Genomic DNA, 14272 nt, shown 5'->3' with positions numbered 1-14272 from the left:
TTTCTGCCTGTCACATGGGCATATTTTCACTTCAACCTAGGTGCCATGAACATTTTTGTTTTTTGTTTAAAATATTTTTAGGTATCTGTATGACTGTAAATAGCAACCATGGATTTTACCATTTGAAAATAAAATGTAAGAAATACAATTGTTTAGTTGAAAGTCAGATTCTTCTCTCTTATGAAATAGAAAATCAAATCTAACCTGTGTCTATCTTTTAATGCAACCATTCTTAAAGTATATTGATAACTCTTGGTTTGAGAAATAGGCAAAGTTACACTTGAGTATTTTTTTCTATAGAAGCATTCATAATTTCTTCAAAAGCATTTACCAACCTTTCCCTGGTCATCAGTTGCCATCTCTCTGGGGCGTCAGAAAATTCTCAGTAAGCTAAGGTTGACATTCTCAGAGTCATTTTTGTGGACTTCTGATAAGAATTTTTTTTTAACTTTTGCTTTGAGGACCTTCTCTGTTCCAAAAACAGAAGCTATAGATAAAATATTTTTAAAGTGTGTGTGTGCACACAAACACGCATGCACGTCTTTTAGAACAAAGTATGCCACCATGAAAGAGAAAAAGACAAAGCATATTGAAGTGGATAAGTGGTCTGGAAGCAGGAGGAGACAGCTTTGAGTTCTCTTCTCAGTGGCCCTGTTCAAAGTGCTGGTCAGATATCCCTTTGCTTAGTCCTCATAACGACTATGTGAGGCAATTACTTTTCCGTTGCGGAGCACAGGCTCTGGACGCGCAGGCTCAGCGGCCATGGCTCACGGGCCCAGCCGCTCCGCGGCATGTGGGATCTTCCCGGACTGGGGCATGAACCCGTGTCCCCTGCATCGGCAGGCAGACTCTCAACCACTGCGCCACCAGGGAAGCCCGAGGCAATTACTTTTTATCCACTTTTTATAGATGAGAGAACTAGACACAGAGCTGATAATTACTTGCCTATGTTCTCAGATTTAGTAAGTACAGAGGCTGGACTGAACACAGCAGTGTGGTGCCAGAGCCCAGCCTCTGTGCCCCTACACCATGGCACCTTCAGTTTTAAGTATTTCACTGGTAAAAAGAAAACCCAAAAAGGAAATTACAAAACGTTTGGAATTAAATGACAATGAAAGTAACAACAAAACTTGTGAGATGAATCTAAAGTTGTACTTAAAAATAAGTGGTTATTCAAGGTATTAAAAATGCAAGAAATGTTGGAAATAAAAGCACAAACAGTTAAATCAGAGTGTAGAGCAATAATGGAATAAATTCAAATGAAGTAGAGAGAAGGAAGTAATAAAAATAAAAGCAGAAATCATTGAGCGAGGATTTAAGAAGATTAGAGAGGGCTTCCCTGGTGGCGCAATGGTTGAGAGTCTGCCTGCCTATGCAGGGGATACGGGTTCATGCCCCGATCCGGGAGGATCCCACATGCCGCGGAGCAGCTGGGCCCGTGAGCCATGGCCGCTGAGCCTGCGCGTCCGGAGCCTGTGTTCCGCAATGGGAGAGGCCACAACAGTGAGAGGCCCGCGTACCACAAAAAAAAAAAAAAGAAGATCAGAGAATCTCAACAACATAGTCAAAGGAAATAGTTTTTTTAAATAAGCTAATAATAGAATTAATTAATTGCTAAAAATCCCTAATAATAGAATTAACTAGTCCCTAAAAAAACCAATCAAGATTTTAAAAAATAAATTAATTAAAAAGACAGGAGGTTCAATATTAAGATGAAAGAGAGGGACAGATTTAAAAGGAAAAGTAAATATTTTAATATTTTATAAAGATAGTTAAAATTTTATATCAATAAATTCAAATAATTACATCAATGGACAATTTTCTAGAAAAACAAATTGCTACCTTTGACCCAAGGTAAAATTCTAAATATAAAAAAAAAAAAACTAGAGAAATATAACTGTTAGTTAAAAGTAAGCCCTCTCCAAAATCACAATAGATCACTTTCTTATTGTGAAAAGCTTTTAATTAGCAAAAACTCACAGCATACACACTGTGGAAGACCCTCTGGGATAGCCACACATTTATGGTAGAAAAAAATTATGCAGACTGGAAAAATAGACATCACTCATGTTCCCACTTCCCTCCAGCTCTTCCAATGCCATCTCTCTTCTCTATCTAGTGTTAAATGTTGTCATGGAAATTTCCCATTCACTTATTAAAAGCAAAAACAAGTCCACCATCATGATAAGAATTTCTTCATGTTTTGCCTCATAACAAAATTTAGCCCCAAAGAGTAACAGAATCATGTTTGAAGGGTTTTTAAATACGTTATTATTTTAAAATACACATCTGTTTAACTTTTATTAACCTTGATCTATTATTATAAATCAAACATATTTTATTAATTATACTTTCAAATCAGCATGGCTAGTAATTACATTTCTATGAATATACAATTTAAATAAATTTCCCAATGTATATAATGGATTGAAAAAAATCAATAAGTAGGAATGGGGTGAAAAAGGAGCAAAGATATTTCTTTGTTATTGTATAACAATATTATAAGGAATAGAATTAATCTGGTTGCAGTAGGGAGAGAAAGAAAGGAATGAATGGTAGAAATGTGATGATACAACTGATAAAATTATGCTATGGATTCTCTGTGGTGGGATATGAAAGAAGAAAAGGAAGGAGTCAAAACATTCATTTGTAGAAGAAGGAGCATATGAAATCATAAACTGATGTCTCTAGTTTAGACATGTTGAATTGAAATGACAGCTGGACTTCTTTGAATAGCCATTTACTTGAAATACAACTGAGATAAGACATTTTAACTCAGAAGAGGTATGGGCTAAAAGTAGTCTCACCAATTATCATCATAAAGTTGATCATCTACCTAAGAGCCAGTGAGTTATTTGTGAAAGAGCATACACAGAGAAGAGCACGGAGCAAATGCTTTTACCAGCAGAATGCACATTAGTCACATAGTATATCCAGACTGTGTAGCAACTTTTCCAGTATCACTGCAATATGCACACATGTCCACTATTTCCACAATTTCTTGTTACTGCATCAGGCATCTGTTTAAAGGAGATGAGACCAGGCCAACACAGCCAGGAGATATTTGTGATAAAGTACATCTAAACCTCAGAGATTCCAACTGTCTATCATGCTATTCTAGCTCAAAAGAGTGTGAACATGGCTTGAAATATTTTTCCTGAATCTCAATAAGATAGAATTCTTTAAAAGATTCCTTATAGATGGGTGCCTTCATTGGTGTTGTGCTTTAAGTGAAAAAATTGATTATTTGGAACTAGTAGCCATTTAAATGGAAAGGCAAAATAGTATTAACCCAGAGTCTTACCAATACAGCCACAGGTATGACTTACTCTATATTTTATATCTTCCTGCTAATGTCCTATAACACAGGAATTTTCTCCAAAAAATGAAAAACAGTAATTTTAAAAACTGTAGTACTAGCTTCAATTGATATAGATTTATTCATTCCCTCGGATTTTTTTAAAACTGTAAAGAAATTTATATTAAATTTAAAAAGTAGTTCACTTTAATTTTATGCTTTTCTCAAATTACTTTGAGGCTGACACAAGCATACGACTTGCATCTGCATTTTCCCATTAGAACAGAGCTAAAACAGTTGACCATAATAATTACTAATATGCCATAAAACAAGCCATAGACATACCTTGCCCATAACTAGACACACACTACTCAAGTTACCTGAAGTTCAATGTGCAATCTCATGTTTAATTTCCTTTCCTCATGCTTTTCCCATTGCTTCCTGACAGCCTATCCTACCTTTTCAACTGGAAAATTGTTTTCTTTGGAGTCTTCTCCAGAGTGTTCCCCTTGTTTCCCACACTGTAAGTATAAAGTTGCCAATCTCAGACCTTCTAGCACATTTTCCACTTACCTCTTCCACGTCAGTTTCTGTTGTATCCACCAACTCATAACCCTGCTTTACAGAGCCATATGGAAGGACCCCTGAAGAGTGTTCACAGCTTTCTTTACTTCAGCTTTTTTATTCCTACTTCCTGACAGCAAGACTGCTCCACATTACATATTTAATTTTCCAATTCACCTGGTAGCTTTGCATGGTCCTTTCATTCTTCTCAAGTTAGCCAAAAATTGCAAATAATCTTCGATATTCACACATCACTATTTTATTGTATTTTATTTTCCAATATATTTTATAAATTCATTTTTAAAATTTTATGTCAGGAATATTCACTTTTTTTGTGCCCAATTCTATGAGTTTTGACACATGGATACAATTGTGTGATGCTCATTGCACTCAAGATCTAGAATAGGCCTATCACTCCCAGTTTTTTTCTCATGCCCTGTATTACCTTCCTAGGGATTTCAAATAACCATAAATTATAGAAAATTACCATAAATTTGGTAGCTTAAAACAACAGAAATTTATTCTTCCACAGTTCTAGAGGCTAGAAGTCCAAAATGAAGGTGTCTGTAAAACTGGTTCCTTCTAAAGAAATTGTTTCAGCTTTTCTTCTAGCTTCTGGTAGTTGCTAGCAATTCTTGGCACTCTTTAGCTCATGGACACATCACTATAATCTTTGCCTCTATCTTCACATGCGGTTCTCCTTATGTGTCTGTGTGTCTGTGTATCTAAAAATCTCCCTCTCCCTCATAAAGACACCAGTCATTGGATTTAGGACCTACTGAAACCCAGAATGATCTAATCTGAAGATTACATCTGCAAAGACTGTATTTCCAAATAAGGTCACATTCATAGATACCAGGGGTTAGAACTTGAACATATCTTGTTGGAGGGCACAGTTCAACCAACAGTGGTCTGCTCTCTGATCCCCCAAAATTCATGTCTTTCTCACCTGCCAAATGCATTCACCCACTCCTAATATTCCCAAAAGTCTTATCTCGTTCCAACATCAACAATAAATCCAAAATCTCATCTACATATGATAAACTCAAGAAGTCCCAAGTCTCATCTTCTAATTCATCTAAATCAGGTATAGGTGAGATTCTGGGTATGGCCCAATATGGGGCAAATTTCTCCCCAGGGCAAACTTCTCATCTTTAACAATATGGATAGGCTGAGGATTTTCCAAACCATCAAATTCAGGTTCCTTTTAGTTTAACAGTTCCCTCCTCACTTTATCTCATTTCTCTTTCATTCTATCATAAGCAGCAAAGAGAAACTAGGCCATGCCTTCAACCCGTTGCTTAGATACCTTCTTACCTAAATATCCAAATTCTGCACTTTAAAAGTTCTACTTTCCACCCAAAGTTAGAATGCAATTCAGCCAAGTTTTCTGTCACTTTATAACAGAAAGGAGATGAGCGGTGACGAGCGAGAGAAGCTTCATCTGCCGCTCCCCATGGCTCGCATTACCGCCTGAAGCATCCCCCCCACCCCCGGTCCATGGAAAAATTGTCTTCCATGAAACCTGTCCCTGGTGCCAAAAAGTTGGGGACCGCTGCTTTATAACAAGGATCATCTTTTTTTCTCCAATGTCCAATAACACTTTTCTCATTTTCATCTGAGAAACTCACCAAAAGCACTTATAGTACTCATAGGCTTTAAGTAACCTGGTTTGTGGTAAGTCGTTACCCTAGGAAATGAATACATACCCCCTTTGAAATCCATTCTTCTCCCTACCTCCAGCCCTTGCCAACCACAAATCTATATTCTGTAACTATAGTTTTGTCTCCTTCCCAAATGTCACACAAAGAATCCTACAGCATGTAGCCTTTTGAGTCTGGCTGCTTTCACTACACAAAAAACTGTACCCAAATGTCCCTCAATTGGTGAATATATAAACAATCTCTGGTACATCTACACAACTGAATTCTACTCAGTATAAGAAGGAATGAGCTCCTGATACACATAACAACATGGATGAATCTCAAATGCATTGCCCAACCTGTTTACAATGAATAATTTTTCAAGAAATGCAATAGGTAGACATCCTAATTTATACTGTTATATTTGATATTGTTTCATAATTTTTTATGTTTTTCCATAGTTTCAATAATTATTTTATGAGGAGCTTCGGAATATTATTTTATTTATTCAAATTTGCCAATGCATTTCTACTGTTTTGGATTAAAGAAATTAAATAGAAATAAGAAATTAAGAGGTGTTCTCTTAGTTGGAATTAAAGATTGTACTGTAATGAAAATCCTCCATCAAATATTATTTTGCTTTTTTAAAATTATATTACTAACTAATGGTTAGAATTACTACTCTTTCAGTAGTATGCCTATGTTTATGGTTCATGCTATCTATTGTCATATTGCTTTCCAACGATTGTCAACTATAATACCGTTAGCATTATAAATTATATCCATTAACTGCAAACTGGATATGTACTTCAAAACAATGTTTTTAAGAAAAGATTTTTTATAATTTAGTGTGATTAAAACTGTAATTTAAGTTTAACTCAATTATTTGATTACTAAAGAGAATGAACATTTCCTATCTCTTTCTTTACTTTTTCTTCTACAAATCTTTTTTTAGAATAGGGTAGGATAAAAATAAAAGTACATACATGAACAAAACTGATTTGTGCCTTCTTTTGTATAAATTTCTTTTCATACCCTTGGCTCACATCTATTGGAATCTTGACTTTTTTCTTATAAATCTGATTTAGCTCTTTATTTATTGGAGCCATTTAGCTATTATGTGGAAATGGAAAGACAACTTTATCTAAGCTGTTATAGTACTTCAATTTTTCATGTTATATATTATTGTACAGATATTTTACTGTATATATTCATATCTATCCATTCTTTTCCTTGCCATTTATTCTACTTTCTTCAAATAAACAAAGATATTCATCAGCTGGTAAAATAAAATATTCTGTTAGATGTTTTATAGTTTAAAAAAGTTATATTTGTTTAATATATCTGGAATTTATTTCAGTATATAACGTAAGAGATGCAGTGAACTGATTTATGATAAACACTTCTATAATTGTTAAATAGTTTTTCATGATTCTTTACTGTTACCCTGTTTTGAAGAGCTTGTTTTATGATGTTTTAGATTAGTTTCTGTAGAAGTCAGTACTTCTTGCTTTGCTTTTTCTTTGTTTATTCTATTTGCTCTTTACTTGTTTGTTTTTATCATTGCATAGTATGATAAGAATCAGCACAAACAATAAAAAAAAACAGTGTCTTTGGAAATAAGGTAAATATTTAGCTTGGGTAATTGTTGATACTTTCTTTTTTTAATTTCCTAACTATTTTTTAGGCAAACACAAAACATTTGTGTTGAGAATATCACTGCATATTTATAGGTAGATAATACATAGATAAGTATTGAGATAGATAAATAGATCCTTAATCACTTTGAGATAACCAAGCTTAATAGCCTTTAATTAACCAAGATGTTAATACATATAAGATTTTAGAAACTAGCATTAAAATCAAGTAAACTAAACAAAGAAAGAACAGCTTCTCCCTTCCTGCCATTCACACTTAGGGATTTGAGTTTAAGGCCTGACTGCCCACAGGCCTATATCTAGACCTTCCTTTTGTTCCTTCCACTGGTATTATTCGGGGGAGCTCAAATTTCAGTGTGCTTTAAGATCATCAGAAGAGCTTGTTAAACATGAATATTTGGCCCATCACAGACTTACTAAAATTGAATCTCGACAGATGGAGTCCTGTCATCTGTATTTTAACAAGTTTTCCCAAATGACTCAGATGCATCCCAGGTCTGATGCTGATCTACCTAATTTTTTTAGGGCACTTCTTCAATTTTCCTGCCTTTTTCCCTTTCTCCTGTATTACTTATATGTTATGGCTTTTGGGCGGAAGCTAGACTGTTGTATATATAACATCGGATAATTTAGGATCTTCAAAAACAAAATGCTGTCTTAGTTCCTAAAGTATTAAACAATGAGAAAATATCCAGAGGTGTTCTTTACTATAGGTGTCACAAAAATATAAGATGCCGAAATCCTCCCATCTTGTTGAGCACTAATAAGAAAGGGCCTTTGTGGGCTATTTAAATACAGTTCGAAATGTACATTTACAATGACTTTGGAACCTTTAAACTCCTCTCTCCTATGCAAGTACTTGCCCTCATGAAAACATTCCTCTGAACAAGATTTATGTTTGTTTCCTGTTTTGCCAGTACTCCCAGAGTCCATTATTGCTAGGATTAAGAATCACAGGGCATATACATATATATGTGTGTGTGTATGTATATATATACATACATACATATATATATATACATACATATATATATATATACACATACATATATATATATAGAGAGAGAGAGAGAGAGACAGAGAGAGAGAGGGAGAGAGGGAGAGAGGAAGAGAGAGATATAGATATAAAAATATGGATATATATATACTATATATATATATATATACTATATATACATGATTTAGAATGGCCTGGGTATTCTTAAAAGACAGAATCAAATTCTTATTCCACTTCATTTCTCAGCTGTTAGCACACTTTTCCTCCAAAATGTGGTGACCATCTTTGTGTCTTTATTTTACCTGGTTTGGATGGAGTGGGACTTACTATGGATTCTGTTATTATTTTTGTACTCTAAGACAGCACTCACTAGTTTTGATCATCGGGATCATTTGTAGTAGTCTTCTGTGATGGGTAAATGTATTAGCATTGCAAATACAAAGCTGTAATTTGCTGATATATGGATAATTTGGATATTTGAGGGAATAGGTTCAAAATGAGAGAATTCCCATGAAATAATTGCAACATTAAGCATTTTAAATTAGAAACTTCTAGGTCTCTGCTAATAAATGAAAATAATAATAGTTACAATGTATTAAAATAAATTGATACCATGTTCTGCGTTTATTTCACATATTAACTCATTTATTTTTCACAATCACCTTATTAAAGACCATTACCACACCCATTTTACAGATAAAAAAAGGAAATTACTAAAACTCATGTAATGTGCCCAAAGTTACATAGCTGGTAAGAAGAAGTTCTTGTATTCAACATATCTAAACAGAACTTATACGTTATGAATGTTGACATTCATTTCGAGGGTATTATGGAAATGCAAAACGTATTTATCTATACAGTGTGGCTCAGGAGAACCATTAGTATTCCTCTTTGGAAAGTAATTGTTCTTTGGTGGGGTGGTGTTAAATTGATGAGAGACTTGGCTAGTGGGTGGCATTCTGAGGTACTCAGTGGGGAAAGCTAAAAGAATAGAAAAGAAATAATTGGGATCTTTTCATTGATAACATGAGAGAAATAATGTTGGGTAATATTTTTCATGCTCTCATTTTTTTTTCCTTAGAAGGAATTGTTGAGGCAAAAGAAAAAGAGAGAAATGATTGAAGAACAAGTGAATAGCCAGAAAAATGATAGAAAGTTGGATTCTTCCAAGGGTAATGGGCAGATAAGAAATCCCAGCAGCAACTATTTTGAGACTTTTAGAAGTATGGAAATTAGATACGCTACTTTATGTTTACATTTGTTATTTTGCCTCTCTCTTATGACTTTTAACTCTTTACTCAAGATTATTATGCTTATAAATATTTGAGTATTTTTTTAAATGAGAAAGTGGTAGTATGACAAAACAGACTGATATATCAATAGTATAAAGCAGAGGTTACGTGTGTGGAGACAGGTGATAGAATAAGATTGATATCTAATTATCTGAACCAGAACAAAGTATCCAGGGCCAGCCTAGTCTCAAAGAAGTGACCACTGGCAAGTTCCTAAATCTTTCTGTGCATTCAGTTTCTTACCTGCACATAAGTTACATATCCAATTTTACCACTTTGTTTTACAGGGTAGATTTAAATTTTTTAATTAATATACTTTATTTTCTAGAGCAGTTTTACATTTATGGAAAAATTTATCAGAAAGTACAGAGAACTCCAAAGTAGCTAAACAATTTGGCATTCCCACCAGCAGCAATAAATGAGAGTTCCGGTTGCTCTAGATCCTTGTCAGAATTTGCTGGTGTTGCTGTTCGGGATTTTAGCCATTCTAATAGATACGCAGCAGTATCTCATTTTTGTTTAATTTGCAATCCCCTCATGACATATGATGTGGAGCATCTTTTCATTCCCTTATCTTCCATCTGTATATCTTCTTTGGCAAAGATTCAGATCTTTTGCCCATTTTTAAATTGTGTTGTTTATTTTGTTATTGGTCAGTTTTAAGAGTTCTTTGTCTATTTTGGTCCTTCATCAGATATGTCTTTTGCAAATATTTTCTCTCAGTCTGTGGCTTCTCTTTTTATTCTCTGAGCAATATCTTTTACAGATCAGAAGGTTTTAATTTTGATGAAGTTCAACCTTCAGTTTTTTCTTTCATGGATTGTGCTTTAAGTGTATCTAAAAACTCACTGCCAAAACCAAAGCCACCTAGATTTTCTATGTTATTTTCTATAACTTTTATAGATTTGTGTTTTACACTTAAGTCTATGATCCATTTTGAGTCAATTTTTGTGAAAGGTTAAAAGTCTGTGTTTAGATTTATGTTTTTATATAAGGACATCTACTTGTTCTAATACCATATGTTGAAAAGACTATCCTTTCTCCAGTACATTGTCTTTGTCAAAGATCAGTTGACTATATATTTATGGGCCTATATCTGGGTGCTTTGTTCTGTTCTACTGATCTGTTTGTCTATTCTTTCACCAATACCACAGTCTCGAGTACTGTAGTTTGTAGTAAGTCATGATGTCAAGTAGTGATGTCAGTCCTGAGTCAATATCGTGTTGGCTAAAATTTATTTTAATTTGTGAAAATCAATAAAGGAAAACCTCATTTAAAATGAAGTCAGGAAGCCCTGAAGAGGGAGCTCTCTCATACACACACCATGCATTGCAGCTTATTTTACAATTCTGGGCAGGAAGACGTTTACTACACTACGCCAGCAGGAGGAAGATTTTTCCCTTTGCCCAACAGCCCAGCCAATTAGAAACTGTCACAACTCAGCCAATAAGAAACCACCACTATACTGAACTCTCACTTTCCCACAATGGACTTTCATTCAAAGCAGCCCCTCCCAACTTCCTCCTTTTTCTCTAATAAAGTAATGTTCCTCTCCTTTGTTTTGCAGACTTGCCCATGGTTTGTCATAGCTTGCATATCCCAAATTGTAATTCCTCTGCCATTCCCAAATAAACACCTTATGCTGGTAAAATAATGTTTAATTTTAAGGTCAACAAATCAAATACCATAAGACCCATTTCCCTGTTTCCTTATTTCTATGGCAGAATGTTCTACTAGTGGGAAAAATCCAAGAACTTTATAAGGCTTCAACTGTCCAAAACAAGAAATCACAGCCAGTTCCAATCACCTCTTGGAAAGAAAACTGAAAAGTCTGGGTAATTTCAGCAGGCCAATTGGCTGCTCTGTTGTGGTTTTTGTTGCCACATGTTACTGCAGTTCCACAGTCTCCATTGTCTACTGTTGTGACATGCCTCCACACTAGTCTAGCACTGATTTCATCAGAGGGTAGGAAAAGAGGAATTACATCTCTCAGGCTATACTCAAGCATTGCCAAGTCTTGATATCTTGGCCTTGAGCCCCAGATGATACAGATTACTTTTTATACACATAGGAATCTATGTAACACTTCCTGCTAAACTTTCACTCCAAAACACACACACAGATTGAGCCAGGAGAAGCTCCTGAGATCTGGTACATGCAAACTGTGAGCAAGCTCTCTTTTAGGTCACCTAGACCCTTGTATTGAGCTCCTGTGCCTGGTGAATTTCTCCTCTCGTGGAGCTGGGTGGATGGGGGTTGGTTGTGTTGAATCAGTCAGGGTTACATCAGATCATCATAATTGTAGCTGTTTCAGTGCATTTCAGAGGAAAATGAATAAAGGCTTTAAATTTGCACCTCCTCCCTCCTAGAAGATGTCCTCACACATCTGTAAATTTGTTTTTTTTTTCTCCCCAGCTAAAATTAAAACACAAAACAAGGAGAAAAATGGGGAGAAGCCAACAGCTGTCCTGTTATATATAACTTTTTCCCATGACAATGAATACACACTTGCCAGAAACCACCAGTTTTCACCTTGCCTAAAACTTACCTAACAAACTGTCCTATGAATGCCCTCAGCTTCTTGCTAAAAGAAAAACACACTTTGAACCTTTCACAGTAATTAATACTACTGCTAGAAAAATGAACACAAACTAAAGCTCACAGCAGCTAAAACATCCCAAGGGAAAATTCATTATATATTTAAAAAGCAACCTGACTGAAGAATCACATTTTATTGATAGCATTTGGAAATGTGTCAACCAATCACATAAAGAGTATACTAACATAGCTTTATAATATTTTGAAATATTTTTCCTCCTTCTATTTTCTTCTGGGCTTATTTTGAGGGGCAGGTGGTGGTGTTGTTGTTTGTGCCTCACTCAAGCAAGCAGTCCAACCCTTATTTTAGTGCCTCAGGGAAATTTGTAGGAGCATAGAATACAGAAGTAGCCTAAAGTTTTTGTTTTCACACATCCTAAACCTTAAGAAGAATTTAGAGGTAAAAAAATAATAATAATAAAGGAAAGAAAGTGATCTCTGGGTAAAGATTTTGTTCTGCCGAAGCAGGAAAGAAAGTGGGATTCTTGCCGCAAAGATTAAAAAGAAAACTTCAAGCAGTGGAGCCACGAGATGTCCCTATACCATGAGAACGAGGGAGCCTGCGCTCTGTTTGCCATCTGCATCTCAATGAAGAGGAGTAGATAAATACCGAAGAGGCATGTTTGCATTGTATACAGACAGATGGAAACAGAGGTAGGAAGCCACTGATCATTTCTGTTACTGAAAAATCAAAAGAAATGTGCTGAAAGGGCATGAGGACAGGAATCAGGCATTTTATCAACGTGAGTGAACCAGATACTGAGAGTAAGATAAACTTTGGTGCAATGGCATGTTTTATACAGAGGACATACAATTTTACAGAGGAGGCCAGAATCTCAGAAAGAATTGAGGGGAAGTTTTCTCCTGGCCTAGGAATGGGTATTGGAGTTAGAAAGTCATTGGGTTTATGGAAAAGAAAGTACTGTTTACTGTTTACATAAGTCTGTTAATGGAGATTTTTACAACTTGTATTTTATAGAAATAGTCAATGACATATGAAGTTGACAACATCTAAAGTTGCACATGGCAAATTTGCAACTGCCTAAAAATTGAAGAAAAATCTCATCTTTTGGAGTATATTACATTTGCCAGACTGATCCAAGAATTTTGGATTGGGTGGAAATAATGAGCAAAAAGAAAGTTTCCAATAACAAACCTGAGCAATAAAACTTGATCAAGACAGAGTTGATAGATGTCAAGTATTCCTTGAAACAACTACACAAAAATAACTTATTTAATAAAAATAATTGCAATAAAATTAAAATGGAGAGTAGTTTAAATTTACCATATAGGAAATGAAGCAAGCAATTAAATTTGCTAAATATAGCCTATTTTAGAAAATATTTTCCTGATGAAAAAGTATTAATATTTGTGTAATTCTGACATTAAAATGTTACTTTATTAACTCAATAAAAATATCATTAGGCTCAAAGTTAAATTCAAGGGGGGAAAGTGGCAGAGGGTGGTGGTGGTGTGATGAATTGGGAGATTGGGATTGACATACATACTCTAATATGTATAAAATGGATAACTAATAAGAACCTGCTGTATAAAAAAATAAATAAAATTCAAAAAAAATAAATGGGCAGAAGACCTAAATAGACATTTCTCCAAAGAAGACATACAGATGACCAAGAGGCACATGAAAAGCTGCTCAACATCACTAATTATTAGAGAAATGCAAATCAAAACTGCCATGAGGTATCACCTCACATCAGTTAGAATGGGCATCATCAGGAAATCTATAAACAATAAATGCTGGAGAGGGTGTGGAGAAAAGGCAACCCTCTTGCCCTGTTGGTGGAAATGTAAATTGATAAAGCCACTATGATGAACAGTATGGAGGTCCCTTAAAAATCTAAAAATAGAATTACCATATGACCCAGCAATCTCACTACTGGTCATATACCCAGAGAAAACCATAATTCAAAAAGACACATGCACCCCAATGTACACTGCAGCACTATTTACAATAGCCAGGTCATGGAAGCAAACTAATTGCCCATCGACAGACGAATGGATAAAGAAGATGTGGTACATATATACAATGGAATATTATTCAACCATAAAAAGGAATGAAACTGGGTCATTTGTAGAGACATGGATGGACCTAGAGACTGTCATACAGAGTGAAGCAAGTCAGTAAGAGAAAAACAAATACCGTATATTAACGCATATATGTGGAATCTAGAAAAATGGTACAGATGAACCGGTTTGCAAGG

Source organism: Lagenorhynchus albirostris, chromosome 5, assembly GCF_949774975.1.
Source record: "Lagenorhynchus albirostris chromosome 5, mLagAlb1.1, whole genome shotgun sequence".
Taxonomy (NCBI): domain Eukaryota; kingdom Metazoa; phylum Chordata; class Mammalia; order Artiodactyla; family Delphinidae; genus Lagenorhynchus; species Lagenorhynchus albirostris.
This window is presented reverse-complemented; position numbering follows the sequence as displayed.